Below are 20,828 nucleotides of genomic sequence, written 5' to 3' on the forward strand. Positions count from 1 at the left end.
ACATGCTACTGGTATATCTTTTACTTCGGATATGTGGACAGGATGTAATGGATCTCCTTATATTTGTGTTACATCTCATTATATTGATGCTAAATCTTGGATGCTAATCAAAAAGGTAATTGCTTTTCGTACTATTCCTTATCCTCATACCGGTCGCCATATTCATGAAGTTATCTTAAATATTTTGAAAGAGTATGGTGTTGAAAGTAATTTTTCAGTCTTGGTTTGGATAATGCTGCTGCGAATGTTAGTGCTATTGACTGTTTTCAGCGTTCTGTTGTGCCTCCATATCCTGATTTTGCGAAATTGTTTCATGTTAGATGTGCATGTCATATCATTCATTTGATAGTTTATGATGCTATTAAGGTGATTGACGAAACTGATAACTTGGACTTTATTAGAAAAATTAGAAGTGCAATCCTTTATATTACTCATGCTCCTTCTAGGTTACAAGAATTTAAGAAGTCTTGCCAAAATTTTGCTCTTAAACCTAGATCATTTGGATTAGATGTGCATAATAGACGGAACTCTACTTACATGATGTTGAAAGCAATTGAAGGTTATGAAACCGTAATATTGGATGCCCTTATTGATTCTGACTATGAACTGGACATGATTGAATTTGACAATTGTAAGTTGTTTACCATGTTTTTAGGTGTATTTTATACAGCTACTAAGAAGTTATTTGGAGTTTACTATTCCACCACTTGCATTGCTTTGAATCAATTGTATAACATTGCAGTATCATTTAGACAATGTAGGGATAATAGGCTTTATGGCAGAGTTATTAAGTTGATGGAAGAAAAACATCTGAAATATTGGGAGGCTATTCCACCTCTATTTATCTTGGCGTCTGTTATGGATCCAAGGAAGAAAATTATTGGAACAGTTATACTCATAGAAGGAATTGCTAATGCCTTTGATAGAGAACCTCTTGATAGTTTTGCATCTGTGCATCAAATGCTTTTGAAACTGTTTAATCATTATTCTAGTACTCATGGTAGTAATGTGCAAACTACTGTGGCCCAAGCTTAATCTGATTTTGGTGAACTAGATCCATCACAAAGATTGTTATCAACTTGTTCTACCACTGTTTCAAGTGGCACATCTAATACCAATTCAATTTCTGAACTTGTTAGATATTTAGAGTTGGATGTCACTGTTTTCCTTGGAAGTAAGGAATTGGGGAGTAATTTTGATATTTTGCAATTTTGGAATACTCATGGAAATAGTTTTCCAATTTTGCAGATTATGGCTCGTGATTTACTGACTCCGCCTGCATCAACAATGGCTTCGGAGTCTTGTTTTAGTTTGAGTGGGAGAATTTTGAGCAAAAAAAAGCGCCGACTTTCCCCCGATATTTTGGATGCTCTAGTGTGCTCAAAGGATTGGAATGACGCTCGGAAGAGAAGACAGGAGTTTAATGATGAATATGAGGAAGTCTTCTCAAGGTTCGATGGTTAAATTGTCACTGGAAGGTATGTAAAGATAGTATCCTCTTGTTTTGTTTTAGTTCTTGCAACTGTTACCCCTTTTTAAGATACACTAGCTTAAAGCAACAAACACTTTGTAGAGTACTGATATTGGGCAAATGTGAACAATTCTTTCCATCAACATTATAAATCATTGTTCACTTTATTTTGTGATTAAATTCATTCTAAATGTTCCTTCACAGGTGATTCCACTTTTTTGACATGGATCTCGCAGAGCCATGAAAGCTTACAAATACTTTTTGTGCCGCTGATTAGCTATACTTGGAATGTGCAGTTATGTAAAGCTATATTTTGGATGCAGTTAGTTTGTAAAGCTATATTTTGGATGTACATTTATCAGATGTTTTCTCTTACCCCACAACTACAAGGTTTTGTTCAGTCTGGTGAAATGACATATTTTGGATGTATAGAGCTTGTTCTCTGCTGAATATTTGCTCTGTTTTTTTTTTTCTTTTTTTTCCTGTTTAGTTAATGGGGTATACCCCATTTCCTTTTTAACTTGTAAGCTGGACTGGTGGTTCACCAATCAGACTTGTGGGTTGCCTATGTTTTTTATCTAAATATATATAATCCTTTTGGTATATTACGTATAGCACGTGTGCCGACACAGCACATCACGGCACAGCACGTGAATAAATGGGCTGTGCCCGTGGGCTGTGTTGTGCCGAGCTTTTGACTAATAAAACACAGCCCAGCACAACACGTTTAAATTTTGGCACAGCCCAGCACAGCACGTAGCACGCCAAGCACGTGACTTTGTGGGCTGGGTTGTGCCGGGCTGGCACGTTTTACACCTCTACATACACTACACATGTTATCCCAGAAATAAACATTATAACCAAAATACACTTATCCACAAACCCAATCTTACGGACACGATTGCAGCTGGTACTGACCTATGAGTTCCCTTTCACAATAAGAGTAATCCCAACTTAATAAACTTGGTACCAACTGATTCATGGAAATGTTTCAGTGTTCTAATAAAATTAATCATCTATTCATATGTTATAACTGGCCAATTCATCAGCGAAACAACAACCAAAACTAATTTCAAAACTCATACAAACATATTTATGCGGCTTTGCAGAATTATATCTCTAGTATACACCATGGAAACTTGGTCAGAATCGAGAAACTCTCACTCAAGGCAACAACAACTTTTAAAAACAATCCCCAAACAATTTAATAGCGATTCTTCACTTACTTGTTTCTCATTCGAGTCCTTTAGCACATCTATCAACCTATCCGCTTCCAAAGTTTGCTTAAACGATTTCTTTGCATAATTGACTGCAACTACCAAAGATGTCCTGTTTAAACCAGGTGTACTATTAGCATTTATCATCAAATGCATTTAGACAGATATAACTAGAACAGTTCACTAAGAAGTAGAAAATCAAAAAGAAGTCCCGCCAGCAATACCTAAGCATAAAGCAAGGAAAACCATCCCAAAACAACATTCCCTAAATTCATATAAACAGTTCATCTAACAATTAAGGAGATTACAATTATTCTAAATTAACCAAGAATCACCTAGCGAAAACCCCCAAATCAAACTCCCTAAACTTCTATGAATAACCACTTCCTAATTTGAGTGTCTTTGTTATCCTGACCTAAACTTCTATGATTATCTGACATGACATGGCAAATGAAATATCACACTGGTTCACCTGTAAATCTCACGAGTAAAGTTCATAACATAAAAACTATATTGGAAGAACAAATTGTACATGAATCGGAATAGATAAAAAGAGCTTATAAAGTGTTTACGCAAAATAGCTTGATACATGCATATCTCCCTAAGCAAGAGTGCGACTTCACAAAATAACTGACACCTATAATGCCAGAAACAACTCTATAAAGCTCCACAAAACACATTCTATAAGCCAAAAGGAAGCTCTTGTGATGCTTATTGGCAGAGAAAACCAGTTATAAACAAGCACCAATGTCAGATCAAAAGTAGACTACTTTTTTCACAGGGAAAAAAACCTACGCCGACCTGCTCATCTTCAGTTTGAAGAATATAAATGAACTGGCATTGATCTGGATCGAGCTCCCAACAGCCAGGCAAGCCGTATCTTACTTCTTTCAATACTGATCTACTAAACAACTTATAACTTTTGTTGAATTGATGAAGAATAGATTAAGGCAGCTTCAGCTCAACAACAATGTATCTATTTCTGCATCTCATACTAATTAAAAAACTCACTTCTGTAATCAATCTAAACATTCAAAAAACCCTCAAATTTAGCCCTAATCTTTCACACAATTTCATAGATTAACAAAACAAACTATCAATTCATAATGAATAAATGAAGAACTCGTCATCACTTACCTCGTCAAAGAAGAAGACGAATCAACGAAATTTATCATCACCAGAATCAACACGGAACCATCTTCTTCATCTTCATCGTTCGATTGCAATTTCTTCACTTCTCTCAAACAAACCCATCCATCGATCCCATCTCAAATTCATCTTCTTTGATTCTTACAGCCAAGAACTGAATAACACCACCACTAAATCAAACCAAATACCACCAGAAAATTCCAACCCTCTCCTCACTGCCATCAACACGATCCATGACAGCAGCTCCAAGTCATATCCCAAATTCGACACCCACAGCATCGAACACCAACACCATTAGTCTCCATTAATCAAATCAACAGCGAATATCAGACCCTACTTCTCCAAAACTTCAATTATTCATCAAATCGCAGCAGCAAACCCTATTTCTTTTAAATCGATCGACGATATTCTGAAATATTTTCACTCTCAGGAAAGAACAAAGGCTTCTAATGGCGGAAAGAACAAAGGAAGAAGAAGAAAGAAATTTCTTTTGTTTGTGTCGACGAAATCGAGAGAAGGGATTATTTGTCCAAATCAACTTTCCTACTAAGTCAAGACTCTTTGACTTGGTCTTGATGTCTTTTTCTAATATTAAGAAAATTAAAAAAAAAAAGAGAAATATATTTTGATCCACGGAAATTAAATATAATTGTTAGTTTGGATAAATATTGAAAAATTAGTGATAAGAAAAATTCTAAGAGTTAACAAATATTATTGTGATTAATAAAAGAATTTTAAGTGTGGTGAAACTTTTAGGTGAAATCATCATTTTAAATTATAAATGTTGGTGTCTAGATAATTGTTAACAAATATTATTGTAACTATTAAAAGAGTTTTTTATTTTTTTGTCAATCAACAAAAATCAATTCTTTCAAATCAAAATAGTGATTACATGTTCGCTTACAAGATTAACAAAAACATCAAAATACATAAAAAAATATCAAGAAAATCAAAACCCTAATAAAAGTAAGGATATCAGCTACAAGTAAATTGCGAAGAGAAAGAACAATAAACCGCAGAGATACCCAATTTGTTTCCGCACATAGTCACATGTCTATTACAATGTCTGGACTACTATTCTGCATGTGGATATGCCCCAAAATGGACTGCAATCTTGGAGATATGCTCCAGACTTTCAGTTTCGGGAATATGTCCGGACCTTTAAAAGTTTCGTCCAAAAACGTTAATTAGTCAAAGTATCCCCGCTAGAGATGGCAATCCGAGCCAAAACCCGCGGGTTGGCCCGTCCCGTCCCGTGCAAACCCGTGCCCGTATCGGATCGTAACTAAACAAGACGGGTGCGGGTTGTATAATTAGTGGCTTGTGAATAAACGGGTTACCCCTTCCCGTCCCGTGCAACCCGCGAGTAACCCGTCCCAGTCCCCACCCACATCCACTTAGGCTGCGTGTCACACAATGACACAATTAGCTGTTACGTGTCATGTTCTTTCTTCCTCATATAAAAACGAAAAAACCCTAGGCCGCCTTCATCTTCTTTCTTCCTCTTTTTTTCTTCTTACCTGGCCTGCTGAGTCTCCTGACGGACAGAACTTCACAGATTCACAGAACAACAAATCGAAAAATTATTAGATCTAAAGATCAAAGGCAGGTAATCAGATTTTCCTATTTGTTTTCTTCTTTATATAAATTTTTTGATTAGCTTGAATAACAAATTGTTTGAAGTCTTGAAGAGAAAAACAAGAGCGAATTGATTTTCTGGGTTTGTGAAGTTCCGAGGAGAAAATTGATTGAATTTGTTTGGCCGTCTGTTCGATTAATAATATGTAAGATGTTTTTTTTTTCATTCGATTTGAGTTCAATCTTCAGTTTGACTTGTTCTTAATAGATCTAGTTGGTTTGATTAAGGTTTTGAGATGTAATTTGGGTGGATTTGTTTGAATTTCACATGTTTTAGTTTATTGTATGATTGTAATTGGTGATGATTATATATACAAGTTCTGTTTGATTTGGTCATGTTGTTCAGTTTTTAGTTCAGATCCATGATTAACTTGGTTTTTAGTTTTTAGTTCCGGGTATTCGTATTCAACAGTTTTGCTTGTGAAATTGAAATAATAGTAATGGTATGGCTTGGAATTGAATGAGCAGTTTAGAGTTTGCTTGTGAAATTGAGATGGCCTGAATGTGGCCGGAAATAGCCCAGATGTCGGTTTTTGGCGAGTTGACTCAACAAAAACTAGTTAACCCGTGAGCACCCATGAACCCGCGAGTTTTATCCGGGACGGGCACGGGTAGGATAAATGACCACCCGTGAAGAATTTCAACCCGCGAGCTCAGGCTTGTATTAACCCGTAACCCGCGAGTTGGTCACAAGCCAGACCCGTCCCGCCCGTTTGCCAGCTCTAATCCCCGCATGTATTATACACATCTGAATTGAAAGACAAACATACCCTTCACCACTTGTGGGAACCGCACATGCACAAATATCTGTTCATATATGCGACATGGTGATGACATGTGGAGGTGTGATCCAGCGACTCACATCTTCCCATGTGACCACTGAAATTACCATTTTACCCTTTATTTTAAAACTATTAAGTATACAAGTAAGTTGCACGAAAAATCCAAAATACCTATTATAAATGAAAACACATTTCGTGTAGATAAATTTCTTGAAAAATCTTTTTATAAATTACCAGAGTTCCCAATCAAGTTTCTCAAGCACAAATCCACGAAATGTGAAGTGTAGTAAAAGCAAAAAAACAGTGGTGCTTAGGGAATAGAAGTTTCAAAACTATATGTCCCCCGCGCCCATGTAATTTTCAGTTTTAGTGTCCACTAATATATCGCCGCAACTGTTAACAAACAAAGGACACTCACAGTAGCTCGCAGCAGGCCTAATATCAACGGTGTCTGCCTTTGATCCACCTTGTAGTGTCACCTTAAAGGCCAAGATCTGTTTGAATCATCTTCATCTGAACGGTTCCTGTCGCACTACATTGAAGTTAGAAAGTTTCAACTATCATGTATTAGCCGACGTTACAACTTCAAATTTCTAAAAAGGAAGTCAGAGGATGTAATGATAGATAATTAGTCCGATTTCAAGTTCCAAATGGGAATGTAATAAACCAAAAGTTAACTTAGTCATAGAATGATACATTACCAAATAGTCAAGTTGACATCAAAATAATCAAACCATCATTGTTTACCATCCTGAAGAGAATGGTGCATGAGCAAGCTATGTATAGAGTCAGGAAAATATAAGAGACGTAAAAATAATGTGACTGATATAACTCACCCAGACTAACTGCAGCCCAAGACGATCATCATGCTACAGAACTCTTGTAGAACTTTCTTTATGACCCATGAATGGGATAAAAAGGGGATGAATCCTCTTAATTAAGCATCACACGCCCTTTAATCAGCAATTTTAAATCATGTTGCCATGAAGTTAAGGCATCTCTACTACATACCTGAATCAAAATAGAATGAATGACTTTAGTAACCAACATGCATGGAGAGAGAAAATGCAGAACAATTTCGAGCAAACTTCTTCCAAGAAAAGAAAATGCACCCTATTGTCTGGGTTGTTATTGAGATCACACCTTAGCTGATATCAGTCAACCTCGATTATAGCAAAATCCATACTTGAAACTAATGAACTGAACTTCAGAGACTTGTAAATTTTCCTCTTTGAACTGTAATGTGAATTAACAATATGAGTTCAGATTCCAAACATCAACAATACACACATTTTTGTCTCCTAGAAATTTTTTCTAACAACTCCTATCATACTTAACCAAGCAGGAATTTGTTGTTAAAAGCACCAAATTCCAAAGTAATCACCGCATTGTTAAAAATATTTGTTAATTGTGATGGGTAAATCTAGAATTATCTTGATAGCTAATTATAAACTACCCATGGGCTTACCTTGGATCGGCCCAGTCTAGAGATATCTAGACTCTTCTCATTCTCCTAGTTACGAAGTCAGTCACAGACTCTAGAGTGTTTTATGTCTCTAGGTCATTCGGTCATGGTCTAGAAAGTTCTGTTCTAAACTAGTCTTAGGTCGGCAAATGTTGTCCAGAAAGTTTCATTTCCAGATTTTTCGGTTGGTCGGTGCACAAAGCCTATAAATAGGCGACGATGGGTTCACTTGTAATCGATGATAAAAACTCAAGTGAGTTGAGAGTGAGTGAGAGTGAGAGCTAAAATAGTAAGAGCCAAAGTGTTTATAAACATAGTGGGTCAAAGTGCTACACTAAAAATTTGCTTTGTAATATTTTCATTTCCAAATTAATATAAGCCTCACTTTTCAATTAACCAACATCTCTTTCCCTAATTTCATTTCCATAAACCCATCACATTTCCGCATTGCGCCAACAAATTTGGTATCAGAGCAAACCTAACCCAGTAATCCTAAAACTCTATCCATGGCAATTAACCAAAGTATTCAAGGTTTCAATTATGCCCAAAGTCTAATACCAATTTTTGATGGTGAGAGTTATGATTATTGGAGTTTACAAATGAAAACATTATTCATTTCTTTATGGGATTTTGTAGAAGATGGTTATAAGGTACCCGAGACGGCAGAAGCTCTATCGTCATGGGCGGATGCAGAGAAAAAGGAGTACAAGGAAAACAAGAAGAAGGATGCTAAAGCACTACTATTTCTACAACAAGGGGTAAGCAAAACTATTTTTCCTCGAATTTCGGTGGCGAAAACTTCGAAGGAGGCCTGGAATATTCTCAAAGTAGCATTCCAAGGATCAGAAAACGTAATCTCCATTAAACTACAAAATTTATGGCGAGATTTTGATAATCTACTTATGAAAGAAAATGAAACTATCCAGATTTTTTTTTCAAGAGTTACTGGTATAGTAAATCAAATTAGTAGTTATGGAGATACCATAGAAAATAAAAGAGTTGTAGAAAATATTTTAAGGAGCTTACCGTTCAAATTCGATCACATCGTCGCTGCCATTGAAGTGTCCAAAAATTTATCGACTCTCTCGGTACACGAATTAATGGGTTCACTCGAGGCGCACGAGAAAAGGATAAATAGGTTCGCGGAGCAACTGTTGGAGCAGGCGTTTCAATCAAAAATAAAGTGAAAAGAAAAATATGGAAGCCAGAAAAGAAAGCTCCAGAGGGGGATCGTCATCCAACTCGCAGTACGAGAAAGGGTCGACGTTAACTCAAGGACCCAGAAATTTCTACCGCGGACGTGGAAGAGGAAAAGGAGGTTATAGAAACAACAACAAAAGGTACGAAAAAAATTATTCCTCAAATCTCCGATGCAATGTTTGCAAAAAGTTTGGCCATGCAACTGAAAATTGCAAGTACAAGTGCACCAAGTGTGATAAATTAAATCACATGGAAAAAGATTGTTGGCTCAACGAAGCTAACTATTCCGAGAAAAATGATTCTCAAAATCAAGTATTTTATTCCTGCCTCACCTCGCAACAAGAAGCGCAAGGTATATGGTACGTCGACAGCGGATGCAGCAGCCATATGACAGGAAACAAAGAATATTTCGTAAAATTGGAGGAACAAGAGATTCCACCGTCAAGCTCGGAGATGGAAAGTTCCAGAATGTTGAAGGAAGAGGAGTCATATCCGTACGTACAAGGTCAGGTAAAACTCGATACATATCTGATGTTCTTTATGTTCCTGGCCTAGCTCAAAATTTATTAAGTGTTGGACAACTTATAGAAAAGGGTACTCACTACATTTCGAAGACGGAGAATGCACAATTTATGATAAAATTAATAAAATTGGGCAAAAGTAAAAATGTCAGGAAATTTTGTCTTTCCCTATATATGCCATCAATTGAAAATTGTGCAATGAGTACCAACCATATTGACGAAGGAAAGCTATGGCATTTGAGATACGGGCATCTCAACTACAGATCCTTAAAGGTTCTGAAATCAAAAGGCATGGTAATTGGTCTTCCCAATATCGACGGTGGAGATAAAGTATGTGAAGGTTGTATTCTAGGGAAGTTTCATAGACTTCCATTTACGAAGACATCGTGGAGAGCAAGAAGGCCCCTCGAATTGGTGCACGCTGATATCTGCGGTCCGACAAGAACAACTTCACTCAACAACAGAAGATATTTTCTCTTATTCGTGGACGATTATACCAGGATGATGTGGGTGTACATTCTCGAGCAAAAGTCCGAGGCATTCACTAAATTCCTAGAATTCAAGGCGCTGGCAGAGAAGCAAAGTGGCCATCAATTGAAAGTTTCCGTACAGACCGTGGTGGAGAATTTACTTCAAAAGAGTTTATCAACTACTGCAAAGAAAATGGAATTAAAAAGGAGCTCACTCCGATACACTCCACAACAAAACGTGTCGCGGAAAGGAAAAATCGTACGATCGTGGAAATGGCTCGCAGTATGCTAAAAGCAAGGAAGCTACCCAACAGCTACTGGGAAGCAGTCAACACGGCGGTTACATCCTTAACGTTCTCCAACAAAGGAGTTCTCAACAAACTCCATATGAAGTTGGCATAAGAAAAAGCCCGAGGTAACTTCTTTCAGAATTTTTGGTTGCGTAGCATACTCACATATTCCATCCCAACATAGAGAAAAGTTCGATGAAAAAGGAGAAAAGCTTATATTCATCGGATACAGCGAAGAGTCTAAAGCCTATAGACTTCTAAAGCCAGATACAAAGGAACTGGTAATTTCAAGAGATGTTATCTTTGATGAATTCAAATCATGGGATTGGAATGATGAACTAGACAACCACGAGTTCCACTACTCATCGAAGACGAGCCAGATCAGCCACAGGAAGAAAGTACTCCACCAGCAAGCCCGAGGTCTCCTAGTCCAACACAACAAAGTCCAAGTTCATCGGAAGCAAGTGCCCCACCTAGAAAGGTGCGTTCCCTAAGAGATATTTATGAAATCTAATTGTGCATTTATAGCACTAGAGCCTCAAATATGAGGAAGCGGCAAAAAAGAAAAATGGAGAAACGCCATGGACGAAGAAATGCGAGTAATCGAGAAAAATAAGACATGGGAGCTTGTTAATCATCCAATTGACAAAGAAATAATTGGTCTGAAATGGGTCTACAAGACAAAATATAATGAAGATGGGTCAATTCAAAAGCACAAAGCAAGGCTAGTTGCAAAAGGATATTCCCAGCAACCATGAATTGACTACAACGAGACATTCGCCCCAGTCGCTCGCATGGAAACAATCCGGATGGTGTTATCCCTAGCAGCTCAACTCAAAATGAAAGTCTACCAATTGGACGTAAAGTCGGAGTTCCTAAACGGAGAACTTGAAGAAGAGGTGTACGTTGAACAACCTCAAGGATATATCCGAAAAGGAAAAGAAAAAATGGTATATCGTCTTCGCAAAGCACTATATGGCCTGAAGCAAGCACCGCGTGCATGGAACAACAAAATCGAAAAGTATTTCCGAGATAATGGATTTGAGAAAAGTTCAAGTGAGCCATCCCTCTACATCAGAAAACAAGGTACGGATTTCCTAATTGTCTGTCTCTACGTTGATGATTTAATTTACGCCAGCACAAAACAAGAGATGGAAGAAAAATTTAAGAAGGAAATGATGAAAGAATATGAGATGACAGACTTAGGACTTATGCGATATTTTCTTGGGATTCAAGTAAAACAATCTCCAGAAGAAATATTCATTTCTCAATAAAAATATGCAGAAGACTTACTGAAAAGGTTCAACATGATGGATGGCAAACCAATTGCAACTCCAATGGGTACTAATGAGAAGTTGGTAAAAAATGATGGAGCGCCAAAAGTAGATCCAACCTTATTCAGAAGTCTAGTCGGCTCACTGATATACTTAACAAATACAAGGCCAGACATCGTCAATGCAACCAGCATTGTTTCACGGTTTATGAGCGAGCCAAGCAAGTTACACTATGCAGCCGCAAAGAGAATTCTCCGATACATCAAGAGAACAAAGGATTTTGGCATCAAGTATACAAGAGAAAAATATAATGATTTAATTGGCTTCACAGATAGCGATTGGGCAGGTTCTTTTGAAGACCGAAAGAGCACATCAGGCTATGTTTTCTGTATGGGCACAAAAGTTATCTCTTGGAGTTCTAAAAAGCAAAGCACGGTGGCATTATCGTCAGCGGAAGCAGAGTACATAGCATCAACAAGTGCAGCATGTGAAGCAGTGTGGTTAAGAAGAATAATGACCGACCTACAACAAAAGAAAAAAGAACCAACAACTATCTACTTTGACAATATGTCTACAATTGCAATGACAAAAAATCCAGTGTTCCACGGACGGACGAAGCATATAGAGCTACGACATCACTTCATCAGAGAGTTAGTAGAGAACAAGGAAATCGAGCTCCAATTCTGTCCGACGCAAGAACAAAATGCGGACATTTTCACAAAAGCAGTCACGGTGGATAAATTCAATCATTTTAGAGATAAGCTCAACATCACAATTAAGAGGTGGTGTTAAAAATATTTGTTAATTGTGATGGGTAAATCTAGAATTATCTAGATAGCTAACTATAAACTACCCATGGGCTTACCTTGGGTCGACCCAGTCTAGAGATATCTAGACTCTTCTCATTCTCCTAGTTACGAAGTCAGTCACAGACTCTAGAGTGTTTTATGTCTCTAGGACATTCGGTCATGGTCTAGAAAGTTCTGTTCTGAACTAGTCTTAGGTCGGCAAATGTTGTCCAGAAAGTTTCATTTCCAGATTTTTCTGTTGGTCGGTGCACAAAGCCTATAAATAGGCGACGATGGGTTCACTTGTAATCGATCATAAAAACTCAAGTGAGTTGAGAGTGAGTGAGAGTGAGAGTGAGAGCTAAAATAGTAAGAGCCAAAGTGTTTATAAACACAGTGGGTCAAAGTGCTACACTAAAAATTTCCTTTGTAATATTTTCATTTCCAAATTAATATAAGCCTCACTTTTCAATTAACCAACATCTCTTTTCCTAATTTCATTTCCATAAACCCATCACATTTCCGCATTGCGCCAACACGCATCTCAAACATTTTCACCTAACAATGAACCTATGAGTAACCTAAAATACCCTATTTTTCGTTTCCCCAAACAACTAAAACAATTTGTCGAAACAATTAAAACAATTTGTTGAATTAAATTGAATTCATTAAGAAACTTTCCGATACACAAACAGATGTACCTAAATCGACAGTAAGATTGAATAACAAACCCTTCAAAGTCATTCATAAACATATGTGAAACAAAATCCCAAAAATTTACAGAAACCCTCTAATTTCAGATTACAAAAAATCAAACAATTTGAGAGATGTTGCATACCTAATCGAAGAAGTGAAAACAACCAACTCAATTCTTCATCTCCATCATTGATTGCCAACAAATTCCTTGAAACGGAGGTGAAGATTCTGTTGCAGCGACGGATCTTATAAATTTCAGTTGTTTAGAATAGAAAGAGGAGAAAAAAACAAAGAGGAATAATCGAGGAAGAGAAACAAAAGAAATAAAGTGAGCGGCTCTGGTCAGAGATGAAAACAATCCAACGGCTGATGCGCGTTGTTATAAAATACGTTCGGGGTACGAAAAGTACGGAGGTACACCAAAAATGGTTAGTGTGTTCAGTTGGGCTTATTGGCATTAAAAGGGGGAAATATCCTGCATGGTCACGTATACGACATGTTTACACCCCATTCATTTGAATGGACAAGAAAGGATGAAAGTTACTGAAAAATATTATAAATTCATAATGGTAATATTATGTTGTGGATGTACTTTTGCAACCTAAAACTTGGGGTTGTGCAACGGACGGACCGTTACGGATTAGGGATCATCCGCAACCAATCCGTCAAAGTTGCGGTTATATAAAATCAAACCGTGTACGGTCTAATCACCCGTGGATTTCACGTCCACGGATGACACGGGCCGGTTGTGGATTAACCGCGGATTTACTCAAGAGAAAAAAAGTAAAACAAATAAAAATACTAAGTTCAGAAACAGGAAATTTTAACACAAAAGATAGTAATGGTAACACAAAAGAGTATTACGTTTTTTTTAACGGAAACAAAAAAGTACTAATTCTTACAATAACGGAAGGTAAACTATCAAATGCAACAAGTATGGTGCCAAGCCAATGGAAATTCTTATGCCAAAAAAGAGTCCTTGGATTTGAGTACTAGTTCATTCAATCCATGATTGATATGTCCGAAATTTCGTTCGGGATTTCTTCCGCATCTGTAAAATGAGAAGGAATGTTTGCAATTAGATAACATTGAACTGTGATCATCCACACTACATAATGCTACACCCTATTTACAAGTCCATATATTTAATTGTGCTTGAGTCTGACTATGATACAATAAAATAAATACACAAGATCAAGAAAATGTACATCACCTCAACGGATGTATACAAGAAATAACACTTCCCCCCTTCTGATGATCCACTTGAAAGTACTCACTCAATCAAAATGTAATATTTCTTTCCCCTTTCTTCACCTGAATTAGAGAATCCACACCCACAACTGGTTTAATAATCTTATAAGAATCACTTGGACATCTAAACACAATTAAAAAGGGAAATTGAAAGAAAAAAACTAAATCACCCATTTCTCATCAATCTTATACCGGACCAAATCACCCAAAATCCCTAAACTGGAAGAAAAAAACTAATCTATAAAAACCCTAAATCAAACATCACCAGTATGACAAACTCAAAATTATTTTGACATCTACAAAAAATCCAAACTAATTAAACGAAATCAACATTACCAATATGACACTCATTCTTTGAAAACTCCTAATACTGTCGATGAAATAGAATAACCATCGAAAGTCACAAGAAATGAAAATGAGAGAATAACTACTTACGATTACAGATCCGGTAGCAATAGAAACTTTAGATCAGAAGGAGGTGATGATTGAATAAGAATCGAACGTCGCCATGACTTCTTGGGTACTGATGAGAAAAACTGATGCTAGGTCTCTTCCTCTCGAGAAAGAAAATGCTATTAGGTTTCAGAAAGATAAATATGCTTATATATAAGACTCAAACTTCCCATGCTATTCTTAATAATTTCATTAATCTTCTAACTGCCCTACGGTGTGGGTAATCCGCGATTTTTGAAATCCAACCGCAACCGTAACCGCACCGCGTGCGGATTTGAGAATGCAGCCGTGACCGGACCATAGCCTCTTGGGAATTGATTTTCACCCGCAATTTTGTGGACGGTTGCGGATGAAATCCGCGGTTTCGGTTTTTCTGCACACCCCTACTAAAACGTGAAATTCCTTGCATTCTCCTTCCCAAATCAATGTTCCGGATAAACATATCCATTTACAAGCCCATCCACAAATCAGTAAAGCAAACTTTGCTCAAAACAGAAAATAAAGCCAACTTGTATGAATGACTACTTTTGTAGCACACCCTTACAAGGATAGTCACAAACAGAACTAAAAGCACGTTAACTATAGGAATACACTCTAAAGTTAACTCTTTCCAGGTGACAAGTAGAATCCTTCTCGCCTGCAACAACATTCCCAAAAAAAAAAGACGCAGCTGTTAAGCACTAGTTATAAAAGTTACGCATTGGACTTTAATTCCTAGCACACTAGACTTGGATCCTTCAAAAACAGAAAAAACAACAAGCCGGATTAGAGAAAAAAATTACCGAAGAGCAACAGTTCCAGGCAGTATTTGTGCAACTTCCTAACACCAGCAGTAGTATGCGTAGACTTATGAACATCCTTGGACTCATAAACTGCTGTTGTATCTCCTGTGGTCATTCATCGACACAACTTTGTCGCAAAACAAGTACAGAGGAGAGTAGAGAGGGAGACACACTCAGAGAACCTCAATGGTCACATTTTCATTAAACTTTTGATGCAACATTTACATAGAGGCTATACAAAGTCAATAAATAAACCATTAAAAACAAACACTCTCTCTCAGCAAAATCTTCTTTTAGCTCTAAAATTTCTCACCAATTTTTTTTTTTTTTTGGACGGACTTGATGGAAGTCAAACTTATTAATTGAACAACAAAACTTCTACGCTTATGTCCAAATTTTTTTGGATCCACTGGGCACGTATCTATTACCCTCGAGTGCAAGGTTAAACTGTCACTAAAAAAGCATCATAACAAGTAATGTATATGCTTTTAAAGGACGGATTTTTTTTTTTTTTTGCATAATCAGGTTTAATTAGCAATGGTGGAACAAGTTATACCAGTCGATGATTAAGTAGGAGAATCGTACAAATCCCTTCCAAGTAAAAATGATGATAATGATGTTGTGTTGGATATCATCATATATTCATATTTGTACACTCTCTCTGAAATTTCCACGCTATCGGTAGTAAATTAACAAGTGAGTTAAGAAAGGAAACCGAAGGTCTGGTATACATTAGTCCTAGATATTGTACGTATAAACAAAAAATGACATGTGATATAACTTACAAGATAGCCAAATTTGCTTGCTTTATACGAACATGAAGAATATTCGATTTGATAATCAAACACAGAGCATCTAACTGTATTTAGCCAGAATGTACTTAAAATGTTGAAAGACTTACTTAAAATGATCAACCAAAGAGTTCATACCTCTGGGAATAAATCTTCTAGACCAACAAAATTCAACGGCATCCACAATGATCTCCCGACAAGCTTTAACATACCTGAGAAACCATCATGCCCAGAGAGCTATCTTCATTAATATCAAAAACCACACTTTTAACTTCATCCTCAAAAGGAATAGCGTCTAACATTTCTTGACCCTCACTAGTAGTGGTTTGAGGTATAATCTCCAGCAAATTAAGAAGCATGCATTTGGTTTTCTTGGTACTCAATTTTTTTTGCAAAATGGTTGATAAGTAACACAAAATGAAAATACTTAGTAATTAGTAGTAGCAAAAAAGTATCACTTATATTTTTTTTCGATGTCTTTGTAGGCTATCCCCACTTCAGTTATGGTTGTTTAGAAAGATTTTTGTCCTCCAGTAGGCCATCAACTTCGTTAATGGATTTCAGTCCTACAGATCGTGATGTTGTCATCTTGGATTGTGGTGAGCAAATTCTGCCTTACGACGTCACAGCGCCTGCTATGTACTCCAGGTGGCAAAGATTCTTTTAAAACTCTGAATGGATACTACCTGTTTATACTAATACCAACACCAACCATCTCAATTTGCGATATGAGAGTCTTATTAGCTGTGATCTGATCTTTATCTTTACAATGCGGAGTTTGTGAAGGAAAGACCGATCAACGAATACAGAGTTCTCTTTTCATCTCTCTATTTTGTAGTTTCATGTGCTTTTTGTATGCACTTTCCTGCATTTCCAGCTAGTTTAAGTTTTTGAGAAAGTCATTTACTCAATGGGAAAGTGATCCCCTTCCAGATGAAAATTTGCCGGAAGAACCCACCATCACGGGTATCTCTCCATGGATATATACCTCTACTTCTAGAAATTAACATAATGGAGATTAATTTGGAACTTCAATGAAGATTTTTAATCCATAGTGAAAGCCTTAACATCCAAAAGCTTATAGTGTCACTCTACCTGCAGCCTCCTCCTTGAAGCTCATCGTGAAAAATAAACGCATTGACACTACCTACATTTGTCATCTCAAGTTTTGTACGCTGTGATTTTCTTTCATATATGCTTCACCATTCATCTAAACGGCTAAATAGACAGCAATTGTGCTTTACAGGCAGTGCCTAGAAGTCACCAAATGAAATATATGTTTGTAAGTAATGGAGGGAGTAAGTCCGAATCTCTCTCGACCAATTAGGGAGTGTCACTGTGACGAGTGTGCGGAGACAAATTAGCTAAAACTCTCGCATCTTCTTGTTAAATTCCATTTAATAAACACAAAATTGGTCAATTAATCCAATAACGATAATTCCTGGGTAAAAAAAACATGTAAAATTTGATACTATTTAAATGGACGGGAATGTAAAAATAGCCAGGATATAAACAGTTTCATCCTATCCTTTTTCAAATACCAATTTTTAAAAAGAAAAAAGAAACTGGTCACATTCTTGCGCATTGGGCTTTTTTACTTGTTAGGTGCCCCATTCTCGACTCGTGCGCCTAGGCAAGAGCCTAACTCTGCTTTAACAACCACGAAGGTATTGAATGCTGAGATTCTTTATTTTTTAGTCATAAAAATCTAAGGTGATCAAACTTGTGGTACAAAAACCCCATTTAAATGTTGGGATTCATTGAAACTCCATCTTAAACAAAATTGACATAAAAACCCCAAATTTCAAAATTGGTTTCATCAAATTTTACGATGAAACCGATTTTGGTTTCATCAAATTCTTTGGAGTTTTTGTGTTACTTTTGTTTTTTGTAGTTTTTGTGTTACTTTTATTTTGATGGATTTTTTGTGAATGGATAGTGACAACTTTGAGTTATAACTCGCGGATTTAAAATTATATCGTTTTATTGATTAAAAAAAAAAAAACTCCCGCATGTTTTATTTATGTCCAGTTCTTGTAATGGAACAACTTTGGTTCTGACCTTCAAATGTTGTTCTAATCAGTTTCATCAGGCTCGTCTACCCTAGAGCTGTGACTCTATTAGATAAACAGAATATCATGTGGTTGGTACGCCAATTAAAAATACAAGCCTTTTGTCTTCTTCATACAAACTAACTGCACCATGTTTTATCAAACAGTTGTCAATACCGAGTGTTTATAAAGAGCCATGCAATGTGCAACATGGCATTGAAATGGAAGAATCTTTTTCCAACAAAATGAAATGTATCAAACCTTCAAACTCTTTTCTATCCTATATAAGTATCAACATCATCCCATTCTTTAGTTCAAAAACATTCCAAAAAACTAAGCTTAGCTTGTTCATGATGAAGTCCTCATCTTTGGTTTGTCTTGGTCTTTGCTTTCTTTTCATATTGAATGATTGCTTTGGTCAAATAGAACAACAAGGTAGATAATGGAAAACTCAGCAACAACAGCAACCTCCACGCCATTACCAAGGGCTAAGCCAGTGTCGAATTGAAAACTTAAATGCTCAAGAACCTATCCGTCATGTTGAGTCCGAAGCTGGTGTTATTGAGTTTTGGGACCACAATAACGAACAATTCGGGTGTGGTTTGAAAATCATTCGTTTTTTCATAAAGATCTCAAATTGGATACAAGATAATACAAAGACCTAACTTGCTTTCCAAATAAACTTTCTCTCTCCTAATTTCTTGTCTAACACACTCTAAAGGTCTCTCCCATTACATGATAACCCTTCCTTTTATATAGGATATTTCATAATGGATGACAGCTAATAGATCCCTTATTTTCGGAATCATTGTGTGTTACAATCGCTCATGTACATTTGATTAACTTCGCATACTTTACACTTCACAAAATTCATCACACTTTACTCGAGACTGTGCTGACATTATCAAATGTGTCATCTCAATTTTACTATATGCGATAGTCTTTGCTTATATTAAATGATTATTATTTCGCATATATAATGAATGTACGATATTTCACTCCTACATTAATCATACAAACAATAGATAACTATGTATTCCCTATATATGTAGATATTTCAACTAGCCGGAAGCGGGCAAACACAAACTAGCTCGTATAAAAAACGACAACAACAACAAAGTCAAATGGTAAGAGGTCAGCAATATATTCCAGCAAACATCTTCAGTGGCATCAATGTCGAAATTTTGGCTGAGGCGTTTGAGATGAGCACCGAGACGTTGAGGAAACTACAGGGACAAAATGACCAGAGAGGTAACATTGTTTTCGTTGAAGGTGGGCTCCAAGTGATTAGGACACAACAAGGTGAAGGAGAAGAGGAACAAGAACAAACTTACGGGACCACAAATGGGTCGGAGGAAACATGTGTTACATGGAAACTGTCACGGGTGTCTGACACGGACACGTATTCGTGTGTCCAACACGGTAATTCTAAAAATTCACGATACAAGGACACGGTAGTGTGCATAAAAATATTACTAATTTGATAAGATATGCAGAAATACGAATGACGACACAATCTTAATCAATTGTAATTGTCCATTCATAAGTTAGTACGCTCGTGAACAAAAGTTTAGATCTGATTTTTATGAAATATTAATCTTGTGGTGGGTGGTGGCTTGCTAGCTTGAGCTTTAATTGGGATCACATATGTGTCAGCTATCTTGGGTTTTTATTTTTCCAACTTCACATCCTTCTATTTACACCCACGGAAGAGTTTTATCTGAACAAAGTAATAAATTTTTAATTGCTTAGTACTCAAGCTGTGTCCAAAGAGTGTCCCTATCAATATCTATGTCCATGCGTATGGACACGGGACATGAGCATACATCTGAAGTTTCCGTGTAACATAAGAGGAAACTATATGCAGTATGAGACTATATGCAGTATGAGACTCAAGCAAAACATTGCCAATCCAACTAGGGCTGATATTTACTCAGAAAAAGGTGGTAGAATCACTACTCTCAACAGTCAGAACTTACCCATCCTTAACTACATCAAAATGAGTGCAAAGAGGGGAGTTCTTTACCAGGTAATTAACAATCAAATCATACAGAATGAAAAACTAAGAAAAAAAATACAAAACACATGCAGCTAGCAGGCTAGCCATACGACTGACTAATTTACTTAAAATGCATGACGCATGCTGTATATGCAGAATGCCCTACTTGCTCCACACTGGAACTTGAACGATCACAGTGTTATTTACGTCATGAAAGGAAGTTGCAGGTGACAGATTGTAGGTAACCGAGGTCGCCAAGTCTTCAACGGTCTACTCAACCAAGGCTAGATATTGGTTGTTCCTCAAAATTTCGTTGTCGTTAAACAGGCTGGAAATGAAGGATTTGAATGGGTATCATTCAAGACTAACGACAATGCTATAACGAGCCCATTGGTTGGAAAGACTTCCGTATTAAGAGCAATGCCCATAGATGTGTTGATGAATGCTTACCAAATCTCAATAGAAGAAGCAAATACGTTAAAGAAAAACAGAATGGAGGAAATAATGATACTCAAACCAGGATCTAGGTCTCAGTCTTAG

General features: G+C 36.8%; 1 pseudogene; it reads left to right on the forward strand.

Annotated features, from left to right (window-relative positions):
- The first annotated feature begins 19,413 nt into the window (after positions 1 to 19,413).
- Positions 19,414 to 20,828, forward strand: LOC113351020 (annotated as a pseudogene).

The sequence above is a fragment of the Papaver somniferum genome, chromosome 2 (genome assembly GCF_003573695.1).
Source record: "Papaver somniferum cultivar HN1 chromosome 2, ASM357369v1, whole genome shotgun sequence".
Lineage (NCBI taxonomy): Eukaryota > Viridiplantae > Streptophyta > Magnoliopsida > Ranunculales > Papaveraceae > Papaver > Papaver somniferum.